Here is a 16,581-nt window from a genome sequence, read left to right as displayed (position 1 = left end):
TATGTTTATATGTTTATTATATGATTATATCCAGCCTATATAATCATATATAGGCTGGATATACAAAATACATAAACTCTGTTACCAAAACTGCACCTTAACCTGCAGAGCTATCAGAGCTACAACATCAGCTAGATATAAGACATAGTGTTCATCAGAATAGTGATATGAACACGAACTTAACCACATTCTTTATGTAGTTTTAGGCCAACAGAAAATTTGCGTTATTTCTCATTTCATCAAGTGCATAACTGTTGAACCGTGAACCAAACTATGTTTAAAGTAAGTTTCCCCGACAGGCGACGTCATGCAGTCATGTGAATAATATCAGTACTCTCTCTGTACTAATGGCCAAAAATAACCTTAAAAAACACAAAACTCTAAAACTACAGAAAACATATATAAGCAGCCCGGAAAATATGAAAAAAGTGTAGTTTAAAAATGAAAGATATTGAGACGACATTACTGGATATGACTTTTGCGACTTAAAAAGACAGCAGTTGTTCAGACTATAACAACATTTTTTGGTGTTTCTGGTGTGTGACACATTCTGAAACAAAACTTAAACGACCTGTGCCGTGCACTGGAGTGAGATATCGCTTTGCATAAAATCACATTGTAACTATTATGAGTGTAAAAAGGAAGTGGTACTAAACACTGCATACCCACATATAAATATATATAAATAAGCATATAAAAACCATAGCAACACCAGGCAATGCATGAACCAAGAATTACCACTGACTTAAACTGATCCCTATCAGGTCTCAGGTTCATCTAATCTCATGTCATTTCATTTTCGTCATCAAAACATGAAAAGTTATGTTTTAAAAGGTGCAAAGAATCTTGTGGAGCAACTTCTCCCCTGAGTTTGCAGCGTCTTACAGTACGTTCATTGACTCGACATAAGGAAATACGGCATGTTAAATTGTTGAATGGAGATTAAAAGGGATGGAAATAGACTGTTAAACAAGCCTCCCCTGGTACACTTCATATGATGTTCCGTTAGGCCGAGTTAGTGACCTTTATAATCAAAGCATATGCTAATTACAGAGATATTATTAGGCGAGTGAGAGTCTTTGCTCACAGCTATGCCATCCCTGCCTGCACAGAATTCACAAATCAGGGGATTGTCACTGAGAAGGTGGGCCGATAAATGTCACATTGCTTCTGGTATGTCTCCTCCATACCTTAAATGAGTGAAGAGAGAAAAAACCAGCTCTGAAATGATTAGGCTTTTGTCTCTGTTCTTAAAGCTCTCTACCCTCTCCTCTCCTTACCTGTTGTTTTTTTAAAAGCACAGTCATTTGGAGGGGCAAAAATACATGAATATTTATTACTGTGCCACCTCTGCGAGGGATGTACCCCCAGCCAGCGCATGAAGAATTGATTTTTCAAAGTGTATTTTAGATTTCATTTGCAGGTTGGATTTTTTTTTTTTTTTTTGTCCAAGTACACTTCATCCCCTTTCCTGATACACCCATCCCTTTGCTTTGTGTTCCCCATCAGTAAATTTGCATAGAAATAATTTCTGGGTGAGGCATGTTCACAAGGCGTTCAAAAGTTGCGGGAGTGGGACTACACAAGAGCAAATGAGATACCAACATCACAAACACCTGCTCCTTTCTTTCTGTTATTTTCCTCTTTACTTTAATGCCTTCCTTTTTTTAATTGACTATTCTTATCCATTTGTTTCTTTCCATTTCATATTTGTTTTATGTCTTTTTTTTTCTAGTCATGTTCCTTAAGATACTTTTCTGTCACAGTGACCTTTATTAGATAAAGTAGAGTAAGATCTCACTACAGGGGAGGTCTACTAAAGGCTATAGCACAAAGACCCTTGATCAAACTCAACCCACAGAATGTTATAGTCATGTACTATGTGACTAACCAACTGAACCATCAGGATACCCACGTTCAATGTGTAGGAGAACATTTCAGTGTGCTGTTCATTGTGAGAAATGTATTCTGATTCTTGCTCTGTTACTAGAACTTGTGAACCAATAGATATGTTGCACATTGATGTTCAAAGTGGCTTTTGTTTCCTATTTGTTTCATCTGTCTACTTTCTAAGCCATCCAGCACTTTATATCACACACACACTCTCACACACTCACACACACACATGCCAGGATCTAAATTGAATAGACCAGCATGGAGTAGGCCAATTACATCACTGCCCCAATTAAAATAAAACAACAGGACTCTTTCAAGCTGTCCTGCAGGGGAGAGAAAATGAGAAGGGGAGAGAGAAAGAAATAGCAATAACAAATCCAAAACCAGTCAGATCGTCATGATGTTCATTTTAATTAAAAAATTGGATTCACTGCAATTAACTCCAAACTAGTCCCCCGTGGCTCAATGAAGAAGAAATTGATTGGCTCTCAGTTTCTAAGCAGCTCTGAGACTTCCACAACATCCTGTGATAATCTCTCTTTAAACAGCGTTCACTGTTTCTTGTGAATATTTGGATGTTTGATTGTCAGAGGAAAATGCTGCTTGATTATGTTAATGTTGACTCTGCTCATATACGCCAGCATATCACAAATCTGTTAAATGTCTCTCCTTGGCTTTCTGAAATTGAGGTTGACCAAGGGGGTGTGTCCTGAAGCTAAAGAGGTGACAGTTGAGAGGACACATGATAGTGGCCTGTCTAACACTCACAGTGATTGATATCTTCACTGATCAACTTGAACATTCTCTTATATTTTTACCTGTCAGACTCGATCGACCTGGTTGTAAGTCAAAAGCTGTGTCCTCCGGAGTGATATTTTCCATTGAGTATGATGTGCATATGTGTTAATGTATCAGGTCTATGATGTTCAGTATGTACTGAAATGTGTGGAGTAGCCATCTGAGGCTATGGATTACTATAGTGATAGGGGTTGAGTGGCTAAAGCCTTATGACTAATAGCCTGTCAGAGTGGCACTCAGATCCATCCCTCTCTCTCACTCTCAAACATGCACATACGCAAAGCCATGTAGCCTACACAGTCTTCTTCTCAGCTCTATCAGGTAAAAAAGATGTGTATTCATTTCTTACAGTTTTTTCTCCAAATGTATTAATATTGGAATTCTAAATTGACATTAATTGCTCTCATAATAAAATATAATGAAAAAGAAAACGAAAGATTTTTAACTTTCTAGCTCCAGTTTTCACAGCCACCTATAATTATACTTTGTTTAAAGGAGTACTCCATTGATTTAGTATTCTACTTCCATAAAGTCTTGAACGACTGAAAAGAATGGTCAAAATCGAAGCAATGAAGGCAGATACTTATTTTTAGTCCATTGAATGGGTCAAGCTCCAAAATCACTCCATATTTACTGTATAGTGCATCATATTTACTGTGTCTCAAAGTGAGACATCTATGCACAATTCTTCTAACAATCCAACAATGCCATGTGTCACATTTTATATATGCAGAAATTTCATTTTACCAACACTTTCCAATAATAATCAAAAAAACTAAATAATGAAGATCGGTAAGAGTCCGAAATCTCAAGTTACTGTATTGCTTACAATGTAGTCAACTATTTCATGTCTATCATACAGTATAGAGAGTAGTGAATGAGGAAGTGATTCCGGACAAAGTTAGAGCTTTCATTTCCCATGATGCCATAATTGCCATCATTTTGTTTGACCCACCCTACTTGGTACATTCCCACATCTTTCAAACTCCACACCTGCAGTCTGTTATGCAGATGTTCTGTTATTTTCTCAGATTTCAGAAAGCTCCCACTAGAACCACAGGAAACATTACTGAGAGGTACTCCTCCTGAAAAATTTGGTGGAATGCCCCCTTTTAAATGAGTGACATGGCAGGTGGTATCTCGTATTGTCCTGTGTGATGCAGTGCACTGATAACTCCAACGTGAACTCAGAACCTTGCATGAGCACACCAGCTATTTTGCTGGTGATGAATAAACCTAAATCCAGCCTGAAGACACTCACCGGCAAAGATAAAAAGAAACAAATACACAACGCCAAAAACAGAGGTACACACACGCATACACACATGCGGAGATAAGAACAATTCTGGTACTTCTTCTGTCCTCATTTTTTCTCGCCTGTCCTTTTTTTTTCTTTGAGAGCCAGCTAAGATAAATATTCACTTATTAAAGCGTAACTGGAATTGACTGTGTCATGCATCAGGCTAATAGCTGAAAGCCATGGTTCAATATGGCAGAGTTGGGACAAGCTTCACTAATGGAAGAAGTGACGTGGTTGCAGCCCAAATGTCATTCATCAGACCGCACACTGTTCGTTAGGGGCTACAAAGCCCTGCCATCTCACACACTCAGGCTCATCTATTAACCCTACGCAATGGCACCCGCCGGATTATGGAAATAACAGATTCAGGAAAATGGGACACCGATAGGCCATCCATGTGGAAAAGATTGGTGTCAGGAGAGTGTCGCAAATACGTCTGACTGCAAGGGCTGTGGCCGTTTTTCTTTTCTCTGTAGATCTATCTAGGTGCTGTTGCGTCTGGAGAGCTGAGGGTTGCATCAGGAGGAACCTGCGTCAGACGTTATGGTCCCACTTATTACATTCCTGCCCACCACTAATAGGGCACGCTGACTGTGGTCTCCATATTCTGCGTCATTGAATGAACTCAATGTTATTCACAAAGATCTAATATGAGGGTTAATGTCTTTTCATTTTTTGGAATGGAAAGTGCAGCAATACTGAGATCAAGCAAAAAGGATATGACAGGAGGAGGACTGACAGAGTGGAAGAAGATGGCAGAAGTGAGCCCATGGGCAGTAAATTGGTCTGAAAGATTAGCACACATAATACTCTGTAAAGTCCAGGGTAACCACAAAATCAGACTATATAGCCTCATCCCTTCAGCTTTCAGATTAACCAAAGCCCAAGAAACCTCAAAAGATGGGGTTGGCTATATTGAGTTGTAGGTATTTGTTGAAAGGAAAAGGATCAGATCATTTCATCTCATTGGACAAAAAGGGGCTGCTAGATGAATGTAATGTAATGTTTAAATAACCCAAATACTTATGTGGTCGTTAGAAATGAAACAACTCAACTCCAAGTTGCCATTAGGCCTTCTCTTTAGCATGCACCTTCTGTTTGACTCAACTCTGAACCATGAAAAGCAGAAAACGTTTCTCCCACACTACCTCATAGTGAGAGAATGCCAGAGTAGTGTGTCCAGACCTGTGGACAATAGAGGTGACATGGCAGGATGATCCAGGACGCGTGTACAGGGTGCTCTGGCTCTGAACACACAAAGAGCTTGAGCCTGCCCTAGATCCCACACAGCCACAGGGGATGACGTGATGTCACATGCACCCACCCTGCAACAAAGATTGTGTTTAGTCAGCAGTTCGTTATGTCCAGGGCTTGGCCTGCTCCTCGGCCCACAAAGGGCCAGAATGCCCAGAGGGCTGCTGGGGATCTATGATCCAGACCTCTGTTAGGCAACAGGTGTGCTGTGACGAGATGGAGGGACGTAAAAGTAGGAACTGGAGGGGAAATTTTTGCTTGGAAAAAACCAAAGCTACACTTTGATCAAACAATTCTTTGGAACCATACATCTCAGATATTCTTCCTTTTAGAAGCTGCTACTCTTCTCTCCTTGAGTCACTTCTTGCATCTCTGTCATGCCTCATTGTCTAAAATAAAACTGGTGTAATGAATGAAGTATGGAGATAAGGGAGTGAGCGGCCTCTTTGCCCACACTTGTGATGGATGTTTATTACCTCTCCTCATTGCCATAATAGTTTTTGGTGCCGAAAGTACTCTCGCTTGCCAAGAAGGAGGTCCAATAATTTCTGTTCCAATTCAACACTGACCAAAAAAAGTCTAATTGCTCCATGATGTTTGTATTGAAGACACAGGCGCCATTCAACACCAGTGTAGAACATTATGACAGGAGCCCTTATAAAACTTAGTTAATGATTGACTAGCAGCCACTGGGATGAAAATGACTCTTGAATAATATGAGATGGGTTTGAAGAAGCAGATTAATGGTGTTAAGGCTTGAGATCCAGTATAGATGAAACATTATAGACACCAGGGGACACTGTCTCCCAGGCTGCTGGGGCCATCCAGAGAGCTGACAATACAATAAGTATGTTTCATTCACCAATCATTCTGTCAACTGCTCTGTAAGGTCTTCCTTTTTAAAATAAGGTTAAGAATGCTTAAAAATGCTTAGATGCTTGAACATTTGATTTGAGGAAAAGATGAGAAAAGGACAAACTGATTATGTCATCATGTTCTGAATCATAGTCATGTTCTGAATCATAGTGACTGCTCGTTGAGCAAATCCCGGTGTCACTGTTTTACACAATTATTTCTCTGCTTCCTTTTTTCTTTTTTTTCCATCCTCTTACATCACCTGTCCAGCAGCATTTTACCATCAAGGTAACAGGCATGGTGTCCTTTCATTACGTTCTACATTTCTACTCTACAGCTTAGCTTTTGTGGATCACACAAGGTCAGATAGAAAATGAGTTTGTTTAAAGTTTTTAGCTTTTCAGACAATGCATCATTGTTCATGATTAATGCACTTTGCCAAATTCATTTACATTTTATTTATCCAACACGAACAAATGGAGTATTGTGAATTCAACATATCTTAATCGTTTGCATGATATAATCTGTGCAAAGGACTCACACTACAGCAATAGACAAACAATCCCTCCTTCAACTAAACTTCCTTTTAGATTGTATTTGATGCTGGAGCAAGTCCCCGGAGAGAGATTTTAATGTGCGTAAATGAATCAGATTTCATGGCATGTACTGTCTGTGTATTAGAGCACAGCACTGTGACTTAAATTATGCTTAGCAACTGAATATCAAAAGAAATACAAACGCTTGCCAGATGCTGCCAGATGCATCAGATCTGCTTCCTCTGAGGAAGCTGAGGGAGCTACCAGCATCACGCTTCCAGTAGCAGTGTGGATTTCACTCACTGAGCCAAGCTTGGATTCTAAATGGCTCGGTGACTCCCTCCCTGCTCATTGCCAGGATTCTCCTGTGTTGGCAAGCTTGTGACAGGGTTATTAGATAAGGAGACAGACTCTCTGGCCCCTCTTAACATCCCTCTCAGCAGGAGAAAATAAAATGATTTTACCCCCCTCCACCCCCCACCATTTTACCCATACGTGGAAATAGAACAAGACAAAGCAAATGACTACACATACAGAGAGAAGTGCGGCGGAAGACCTGTGGCCTGCTCTCATCCGATTCGAGATTTGGGTTAATTGAGGTTTCAGTTTTGTTCATCTTGCAAGTGATTCACATAGTCACGTAATCATTTAGCATGCATGTTTTGCAAGACTTTGAAGTCACTAAGCATGATCAAAAGAATGGCCCATGAGCTTTTCTATTGTGAAATACTGTTTTAAATGCACTGATCATATTTTCCACCTGCCTAACTGAAAAAACACCTATAATGAAAGTGTTAACCCACTTAACTGAGGTCAGTGTACATTCAGCTTTAATCCTTTGTTTATGAGAAAACAAACTTTTAGATTTTCAATTCTGTATGCAAGGAGTAGCACTCAAATGAAATGAAATGAAGCCCGATTTCCAATCAGTATTTTCAGCTGTAATATTCCATTCTCCTTTAATTACCTGGAAAGCCAGCTGTAGTCCTCCTGCTAATACAAAGCCTCAACAAACAGGCTTTCTCCTGACCCAGCTAGCCCTGGGACTAATTATCATCTTATGGAAATGTGGCTATTTCTGCAACTTCCATATCCCTAATTATTTCTGTTATTCCAATATCAGCCTGGCTTTGATGTCCCAAATCCTGTATTTAAATAGTGTAAGATTCCTATTCTTTGTGCCCTCTGAGGATTGTTCATGTAAAATACATGGACTAAGAGTGAGTATTACCAGGGCCTCCAGGGGCTGGACATACCAAGCCCACAGCCTCCTTGTGTTTCCCTCTTTTTTTTCCCCCCTTGTTCTCTTCTCCTTATGGGGGTGTCTGCTGGGACAAAGTAATATACATGTGAGTTATAAGAATATTGGGCTTGTGGAAATGCATCTTTGTCTGATATCTATGGATCTTGTTACCAAGGGGACGGAGGAAAAGAAAAACGCTCACCAGAACGGTCTATACATTTTTATGAATTATTCCAATCCTCGTCTCGAAAACTGTAAAATGACATGGTGACCTGTGAGAAGCAAATGTTCTTACATTTTTGTGACTGTTCTGGATGAATAGAAGGTATCCTTGCAGTGCATAGATGCCTCATATTCTTTAGGGCAGTTTAAATTTTAAATTGATTTGTCAAACTGTCCAAACTTTTAGCCCATTGAGAGTGAAAAGTGTCTAACAAAGACATCCATCATTATCGCATAAAGAGAACGGTTTCATTAATTAGTAGGGTTAAATGGCAGTGCACCATATGGTCTGGCGCCATCTTGGCAGACAGTTTTTGTTGAGTATGAAACTGATGTACAATCTTCTGAGAGAATTTCACCCCCCCCCCCCCCCCCCCCCCCCCCACACTGGCGTCATGCATGAGCCGCATTGTGATTCGATTCCATTCACATGCACTGCCGGTTAGACAGAATCCCAGAAATGAACTACAGACAGATGTAGAGTTATGACTGTGTGTACTTCTCAGTATCATCCCTGCTCTGGCACATGGGCTCCATTCTAAAAGATGACTCTGTGTAAAACCATCATCATGTATTTTCATATAGATGAGCTATGGCTACCTGCGCTCCCAGCCATGCTTTTATTAATGGGGAGCTGTCAGGAGTGGGATGCTCTGCATATTCGCATATTAAACAGGCAGGGGGGGAGATGCCCAGTTTATTACCGGTTGATATAAATCAGCTTAAAGCATCTCTCCACCTCCTGCTCCACCTCTTTTCTTCTACTCTAAGGACGGTCTCCTTTGCATGTCCCTTCTTTCATACAAGACTCTCCATCTCTATTTTCTACGACTGGTTCCTCTTACTATTAACTATGATACATTAGAATACCTGTTTATAATAAGATACAAGACAATGATTCCTTTTTCACTAAATGATGTTTAGTCCTCCATCCTCTCGCCTAAACAGAGTTGAACAGCATCCCAGCTGTCCTGATATAGTTGAGTTATGAATACCATGGCTACAGCGATTAAGCAGATGAAATTTAATCATAAAATTTCTTGCCACTGTTTATGACTGTGTGCTTATTAAAATGCAACATGTTCCACTACATTTGGATTAATTTTCCTCGTCACAACACCATGCTGCCGCTATTTTGTTTGCTACTCCAGTTAAAGACATGTGATGCTATATAATTAAGGAGTAAACAAAAGTTTAAAATAAGAATTACAGCATATTCTGTGTCAGCAGCGGCACAAAAACACATTGCAATTCTCACAATTATATGAAAAGAGGCATTCTGTATGAAAACATTGATTTTCTGTACCCTTGGGTGATTTGTGGAACACAGCCTTCAATAAATTTGCACTTTGGCACCATTTCTCTTTTGTGAACAGATCATGATTTAGAATAACTGCTCAACACATTAGATGATTGATCAGAGTATTCTTTTCATTATTTTCTTGTGTATTGTTTTTGTCAAGTAACCAGTTATATGACTATAGCAAGGAATTCAACCGAGGAAAAGAGACACAAAATATACAGGATTCTCTTTTTAAAGACGCTCTGCCCACACTGAAACAAAATAGTATTAATCTGGTCGAGCTGCTACTTTCATTTGCTGTGACCCCTCTCTGGGGATCCCGAGACTCCAGGGCTTCATACATCTCAAATAAAAAAGCTAACAGCTTCATATCTCAACACTCTTCCATCAGCTCTGTTACCCGTGTGTTTGCTTTTAATAAAGTGCAAAATCTAAAACCCTTCAGAGGCCTATATATAGTAGATGTAAGTTTTGCTTCTACCTTCCTGCTGTTCCTCCTCATTTACAATTTTCACATTCATGTGCGTTGAAGGTGGCTGATGCACTTTGTCCAATAGAGCAGTTAATGTGCATGCAGTATGAATGTAAGTGAGAAGAGTCTTAATCACCCATGGTGTTACCACGCTAGTTTACAAAAAACACATTCTTCAAAAACTAAGAATGACGTCTCCACCGTGGCAGTTTAGGTAAAGTACACAGAGAGCTTGCGTGGCTGCGGTGTTAAATGGAGCATTGTGCTGGCACCTGTCCCTAGGCAGGGCCTGGGCCACGGCGTGCTTGCTCAGGCACGGCTATGACACTAAACTGTTTATTTCCTGGCACCCCTCCAGACGACCAAATTATAATCGCCACTTAAAAGACAGAGAAAACAAGGGGAGCAGAGAAGAATATATTCCTCATGAGAGAAGAGTGCAGGGCACGGCATGATGTGGCTCTAATCATATCTTTAGCCTGATAATGATCCTGACATGTTTTGTTATGGCCCGCGATGCTGATGCCTCCGCCACTGGCTTTAGGGCATATTACTGACAAATCACAGGGGAGATTTTACCTTTTTTTTAATCTCTATTTCTTCTCTTGTGTTTTTCTCTGCCTTTTACTGTCTCCCTTCTGTTTTCTCACTATATCTCTCTCACCATACTCTTCCTCTTATCGTATCAGCTTGGTGAGCTGGACAGTATGAAAGGGCTGCTACCCAAATCTAACAGTTTCCACAACAAGTAAAATAGCTCAGTATCAGGACTTGCTATGCTCTGTTTGCCAGATAGAGCCCTAGAAATTCAAAGATGAATTAAGATTGCACTTGTTTCTTAGTGTAAGCCACTTTTTTTTTTTTTAGTTTGATCATGTCGCACAACAACACTGAATTCATTACAATTTCAATATGAGACGACAACAAATTCGGAATTTTTCAGGAGGGTTTCTTTCTCATCATGTAAACTTTGTTAGACTTATCTTGTTCTTAGTATTGAAAGTTAAAAGATTTAAGACTAGAAGGGTCAAAAAGCCCTATTGAAGACTGAGACCTACATGCTCGATAATAACAGCGACTCTTGCCAAATACCCTCCAAACAACAATGGTCCATAAATCATTGACTGTGTCCTCTCCATCCCCCTTCCCCTTTTGCTCCTCTTTCTGAAGGCTATTCTACTGTACTCCAGGAACAAGAACAGGCTCCTATTTTTTGGGAGAACTTCCCAGCATGCTGTTGGGTCTGTGGGATTGACTCTTCCAGTGCCGGAGGTCCAACTACCTTGCCTCCTCTGACCTTGTCTGGCTGAGCAGATAGGGAAGATTAATTGGATGTACAATAGCATTTTTGAGCCAAACAACCCTATAAAATTAGACCCCATGATGACATAGGCCTAGATTTTTAGTTTTTACATCCATTATTTTAATCCCATGAGTTCTCATCTCTCCATGTGTCATTCTGTATTTCAATTTCTGCTTGTTTTTATAGCTCCCATCGAATCCATGTTCCCCCAAAGACGTGTTAGATGTTCAGGGCTCTCGGAGAGAGCATTCTGTTCCGTGTGGTGGGCCACAGTGTCTAGCTTATGCATGTTTAATGTTGTTGAACATGAACGCACAGTCAGCCCGTCATAAACATGGCAGCTGGGACACATAAAAGGTCATAAACCTGTCAATGAAATTAGAGTGGCATGTCCACCAGTGCCAGTTTACCCACACAACACCTGCTTGGAGAGGAGGATGGGGAAGAATATTTGCCATCACTGTCACCTCTATCCCACAATGCAGTGTTGCACTGCCAGACAATAAATGTGCAGCTGAAGGATCAGCAATGGCTGCTTCCTCAACTCATTGCTCATGACGGTTATAATGATCTCAAGGAGGGACTATTGCATTACTTAGATGCATATAGATACGCTCCTGTGTGCAAGTAACTTTTTAAACATTGTTCAGTATATAATGGTTACATGCCATGCACATTCTCTGCTGCTGAGCAGAGTTCCTTTAAAATTCACTGCATTTGGCTCAGTCACATTGCAAGATTATTTCTATTTAAATCTATAGCAAAATAGATTAATTGTACCGAAAAGTCCTTTTTATCTTTCAACATGTGTGGGAGGACTTGAGAAAGTGCCCTCAAGTGTGATCTTCACTTTTTAGGTTAACTGTGTGTGCTACCAGCTGCCACAGGGTAAAAATAACACTCTTCTTCTACACCATTATTCATTCAACTCCATTAATCATCAGAGCATTATCTGGCATGTGAAAATTCACTTGCTGATAAGGAATGCATGACCCCAATATGAGATTTCCGGCTATTGTAGAGCTAGACTAATTGATCGCGGTCTGTTTCTGGGACTAGCTCCGGGTCTCTCTCTCTCTCCTACTGATACTCTCGCTCTCCCCTTCAATCATCTTTTTTTTTTTCCTCTCTCTCAATATATTTACCAAAGACACGTTTGGATAGCTTGAAATCCACTACATCATATTTCATTCCCTTAGTGTACTACTATTAAACAAACAGTTGGGGAACACCAGTAAATTCCTGTTTTAAACACAGTTCCAAAGCTGTAACAAAGCACACATTTGTTGCACCTTATTCCTCTACTGTTGCTTTTTGACTTTGTGTTAACTGTACTGACATGGAGCATAAAATTTCTCTTCTTTATAAAGAATTTATTATTATTGATACAGCACAATTTCTAGCTTACATGTTCCACCTATATAACTAAAATGGAGAGAGACAACATGAGACTTCTACCAGACAATGACAGCATGGTTATTTATTCAAATGGTGACAGTCACCCATATTTCCATTTTTCAAGCAACCTCTTACAGATTACAGCAAGATTCTTGCAGATTCCTCTCCAGGAAAAGTGATTGATCATTTGTTAGAACAGTTGTAAACAATCTATGTTTTAGCTCAGTAGCAAAATTCAACAGTAAAAACTGTCAGACTTGAACACTGGAGACTAGAGTTTGTTTACTGTCACTGATCAGCAGTGAACATTGGTTTTGGGGAGCTAGATTAATTAAGTGCTCATATGGGTCATTTTGAAACGTACTGACAAGTCATCTATTTTGTCTCGTAGGTGTGAGGACTTGTTGGACAAAGACGCTGTTGTTGCAAAGCGATTCACAGTGTAGGTGCTACCAGTTTTGTCCTATCATCTCACGGAGCATGTTTTACTTATTCTTCACTCTTGGTCTATTTATCCGGTGAGGCTGTTTGTGATGACTAAAGACATTTACCCTACAGGAAGACATAAGCAACATGTTATGCAAAAATGAAAAAAAGTCACCTGTAACCTTGATTATGTGTCTGTTTCACATGTTCTAAAAGCTGTCAGAGGAAACTGACAGGAACAGTGCGGTTAAGTTCTGTCTTTGAACTTTCTATTATGTCAAGGGAAAATTACTGTTCATGTCACATCGCTTTGTTCTGTGTGAGCACTGAAAGACAATTTATTTTTTCCTCACACAACCTCAAACATAGAAGTAGGTTGGTGTTAAAGTACTGTGTATTCATTTTGTTGATACATGTGGGTGGTCACGTGTGAGTGTAACATGATTGCATAGTGACTCCAATTCTTGCACTGACCACCTTGTGGTCTTCCCCCGGCCATGGCGACAGAGCAACCAATTTTATGTGGTTTGTGGTCAACAAACAGCCTTTGACCTCAGAGAGTGGCAGGCGTATCCATTGTGTGAGTTCTGGGGGGCAAGGGTGGGAACGTCAGAGAGCTAGCTCTGATTGAGTTACATTAGGCCCCAGATCTATTACCTATTCCTTTCTTGTTTTGTTGAATTATTTAATAGGTGTTCAAGGACAGAGATCTAAGAGCTTAAATCAGTGGACAACTCTTCCCCTTGAAAAAGTGCACACTATCAGGTAAGAAAATAAATTATTTTTTTGATTGAATATGAATGTCTACCCTTTGAGCTTCTATATAAAACAAGCAAGCAAGAAAAACAAATGTATAACGCACTAAAAATACCCCTAATAAACAAACTAAGCTGATGAATGGGAAAATTCCTCAAACATTAAAATCAAATCTTTTCCACTTTGAAATCATATTAAATATTTTAATTCTATCTCAGCTGAAGGGTATCTTAATCTCTCAGATTTTAAACACTGTTGTCGTGCATGAACGTAAACTTTTGTGAGGAAATTTTTAACCAGACACTGCTACTCAATTTAAGGAGTTGGGTGATTTATGACAGGGAGGCACTTTTCCAAGCAGGCCTATGAGTGTCCAAGAAAACACATGGCTCCGTTGCTTGCAGGTTAAATGACAGTGGAATAGCCAGGCTGTTAATTTCCTTAACAGATCCAGATGTTGGGAGTATGACAGAGAAGGACTCCGGTTTCACAGACACATGCTGTGGGATTGCGTGTCAGGGCAGCCTGATGAGTTGTATAAAGTTGTGTGTGTGTGTGTGTGTGTGTGTGTGTGTGTGTGTGTGTGTGTGTGTCTCTCTCTGTGTTTCACAGTTGCAGTGTGAATCTACATGATTGTTTTAATGTGTGTCGTTTTTAAATAAGAGAAGTGCCAAGGGAATGGATCCGCATCTTGTTCTGTCCCACACATTGGTGACACATTATGTGGCCATTCTTCTTCATGCATTCATCCAAGTTGTTGGGTAAACTGGAGTAATGCATGTCTCAGTCTGCAAAGGCCTCCAATACAATGCCCATTTGCTGGTAATGGCAATGGATTACTTTATTGTATTCTATTTATGATCTGCATTGATCGCTTTCCCTCTGCTCTGTGCACTGTGCAATGTCATTTGCCCACTCAGATTCAGACATCCATTTTCAAGCAGTCCTTTTCAATATATATATATATATATATATTTATGTATATATATATATATATATATATATATATATATATATATATATATATATATATATATATATATATATATATTTATGTGTGTATATATATATATATATATATATATATATATATATATATATATATATATATATATATATATATATATATATTTATGTGTGTATATATATATATATATATATATATATATATATATATATATATATATATATATATATATATATAATATATGAAGCATTTTCCAAGCAGCAAAACAGATCCTTGAAATCCTATTCGGAATGTCAACATGGGACTTCTCTGTAGTGAAGCGTGTGTGTAGACAGGCATGAAATAACATGGTTTAGATATTTCATGTCCCACTAAAATTACATCATCAGACATGACTGTCCTTTGCTCCTGAGCTAAGTGACTAAAGCATCGCTTTTCCCTTCATGTCTGTCTCTTAGGTTTTACCATCTGTTCCCACTAAGTCTCTTAAAAAGGCAAAGCTCAACTTGTAATCATTCCAGGTAACTCAAGTTATGATGAAGCTTGGTGTGAGCAGACATGCTCTTCTCATGCATGTATATATGTGTTAAAACGCAAAAGATTCAAAAGGTTTCAACTTATTTTGCTCTCATTTATATGTTTATAAAAAAACAGTGTTTTCCTTTTATTTTCAGGCGTCTTTTAAATTTACTACAAGTAACTTCCATTTTGTGTTGATTTTAGCGGCCCCTGTGGACAAAAGCGGTAGTGTTTTTCCAGAATGAAGACTGAATTTCCCATGAGCACCACTGCCTCCTGTCGTAAAGATCTTGGCTAGCTCGTGCATTTGTTTTGGAAGTGAGTGAAAGAAAGATGCCACTTATTTTTAAGACTATTTTTCTTTTTTAAATATAGTTTGCAGGATGCATAGCGATGCAGTATTGTATCTATTTGTGGATATGTAAGATTAATAATTGTAATATGATGGTGAAGCAAAGTAAACTTTGTTTTAGTACTGTTCATACATTTAGGAATGTGGCACCTTCCTGCAGGGTTGCGCGGAGGTGTGGACTTGTTTATTTGTACCTTAGAGCATAACTGCTGTAAGGAAAATAATGTTTTATTTCTCAGATTCACTTTGTTCTCGCTACACCGCCGCTCCCTCCCTTCATTCTCTCTCTAGCTCGCTCAACCAACGTTGCTCTCTCTCGCTCGTGCTCTCGGCTCGCTCACACTCTCTTTTTCTCGTCTTTTTTAAAATGAGTTGGGAATCCAACAACAATCTAACTTTACTTTCAACGTTATCAACAGAGAGAAATGTCCTCTCCTCGGCCTCGTAACGTCTTTGTACTCCCTCATGCTACAACGTTACATGTAATTTAAACATGGGCTCTTCCGGTCTGCGTGCCGTAAATCGCTTCGTCTGATTTCACGGGGAATCTGCAGCCGGAGGCATCTTCTCGCAGATGGTCTCGTTTGTTTATGTAGGTCGTATAGAGGCATCAGAGGCATCATGAGACTGTTTTATAACCAGTTAAAAGTTCCTTGTAGTAACTTTAAGGAGAAGAAGGATCAGCTGGGAAACACACAAAGTGTCTGTTTTTCATCTAGAAGTAAAATGTGTTTTCACTTTTTTTTTCTGCTTGATCGATTTATTATCATCTTGAAAAAAATATTTCCGACAATATAGGCGCGCAAACTAAAAGTTGACATTTTATGAGAACTAATACATTACCATACAAAAAAAGAAAAATATAGAAATAACAAAAGACAATGTGAAAACATAAGTAAAACGCTGTATTTGAAATAGTATGTAGCAGTATGTGTGTGCATGTATTTCTCTGTGTTGCATGTTTGTGAGTGCAGCCACACA

At 39.2% G+C, this 16,581-nt stretch overlaps 1 long non-coding RNA gene across 1 annotated transcript in view; it reads left to right on the top strand.

Moving 5' to 3' along the window:
• The window catches only part of LOC122979842, a 129,321-nt gene extending 113,699 nt beyond the window's left edge, over window positions 1–15,622 (top strand). The window contains exons 2-5 of the long non-coding RNA XR_006402940.1: window positions 12,972–13,022; window positions 13,699–13,771; window positions 15,188–15,250; window positions 15,453–15,622. This is a non-coding gene — a long non-coding RNA (uncharacterized LOC122979842). The remainder of the gene's footprint in view (window positions 1–12,971; window positions 13,023–13,698; window positions 13,772–15,187; window positions 15,251–15,452) is intronic.
• Window positions 15,623–16,581: the final 959 nt, after the last annotated feature.

The sequence above is a fragment of the Thunnus albacares genome, chromosome 1 (assembly GCF_914725855.1).
Source record: "Thunnus albacares chromosome 1, fThuAlb1.1, whole genome shotgun sequence".
Lineage (NCBI taxonomy): Eukaryota > Metazoa > Chordata > Actinopteri > Scombriformes > Scombridae > Thunnus > Thunnus albacares.
Note: the sequence above shows the minus strand (reverse complement) of the source record. Positions and strands in the feature narration are given on the sequence as shown.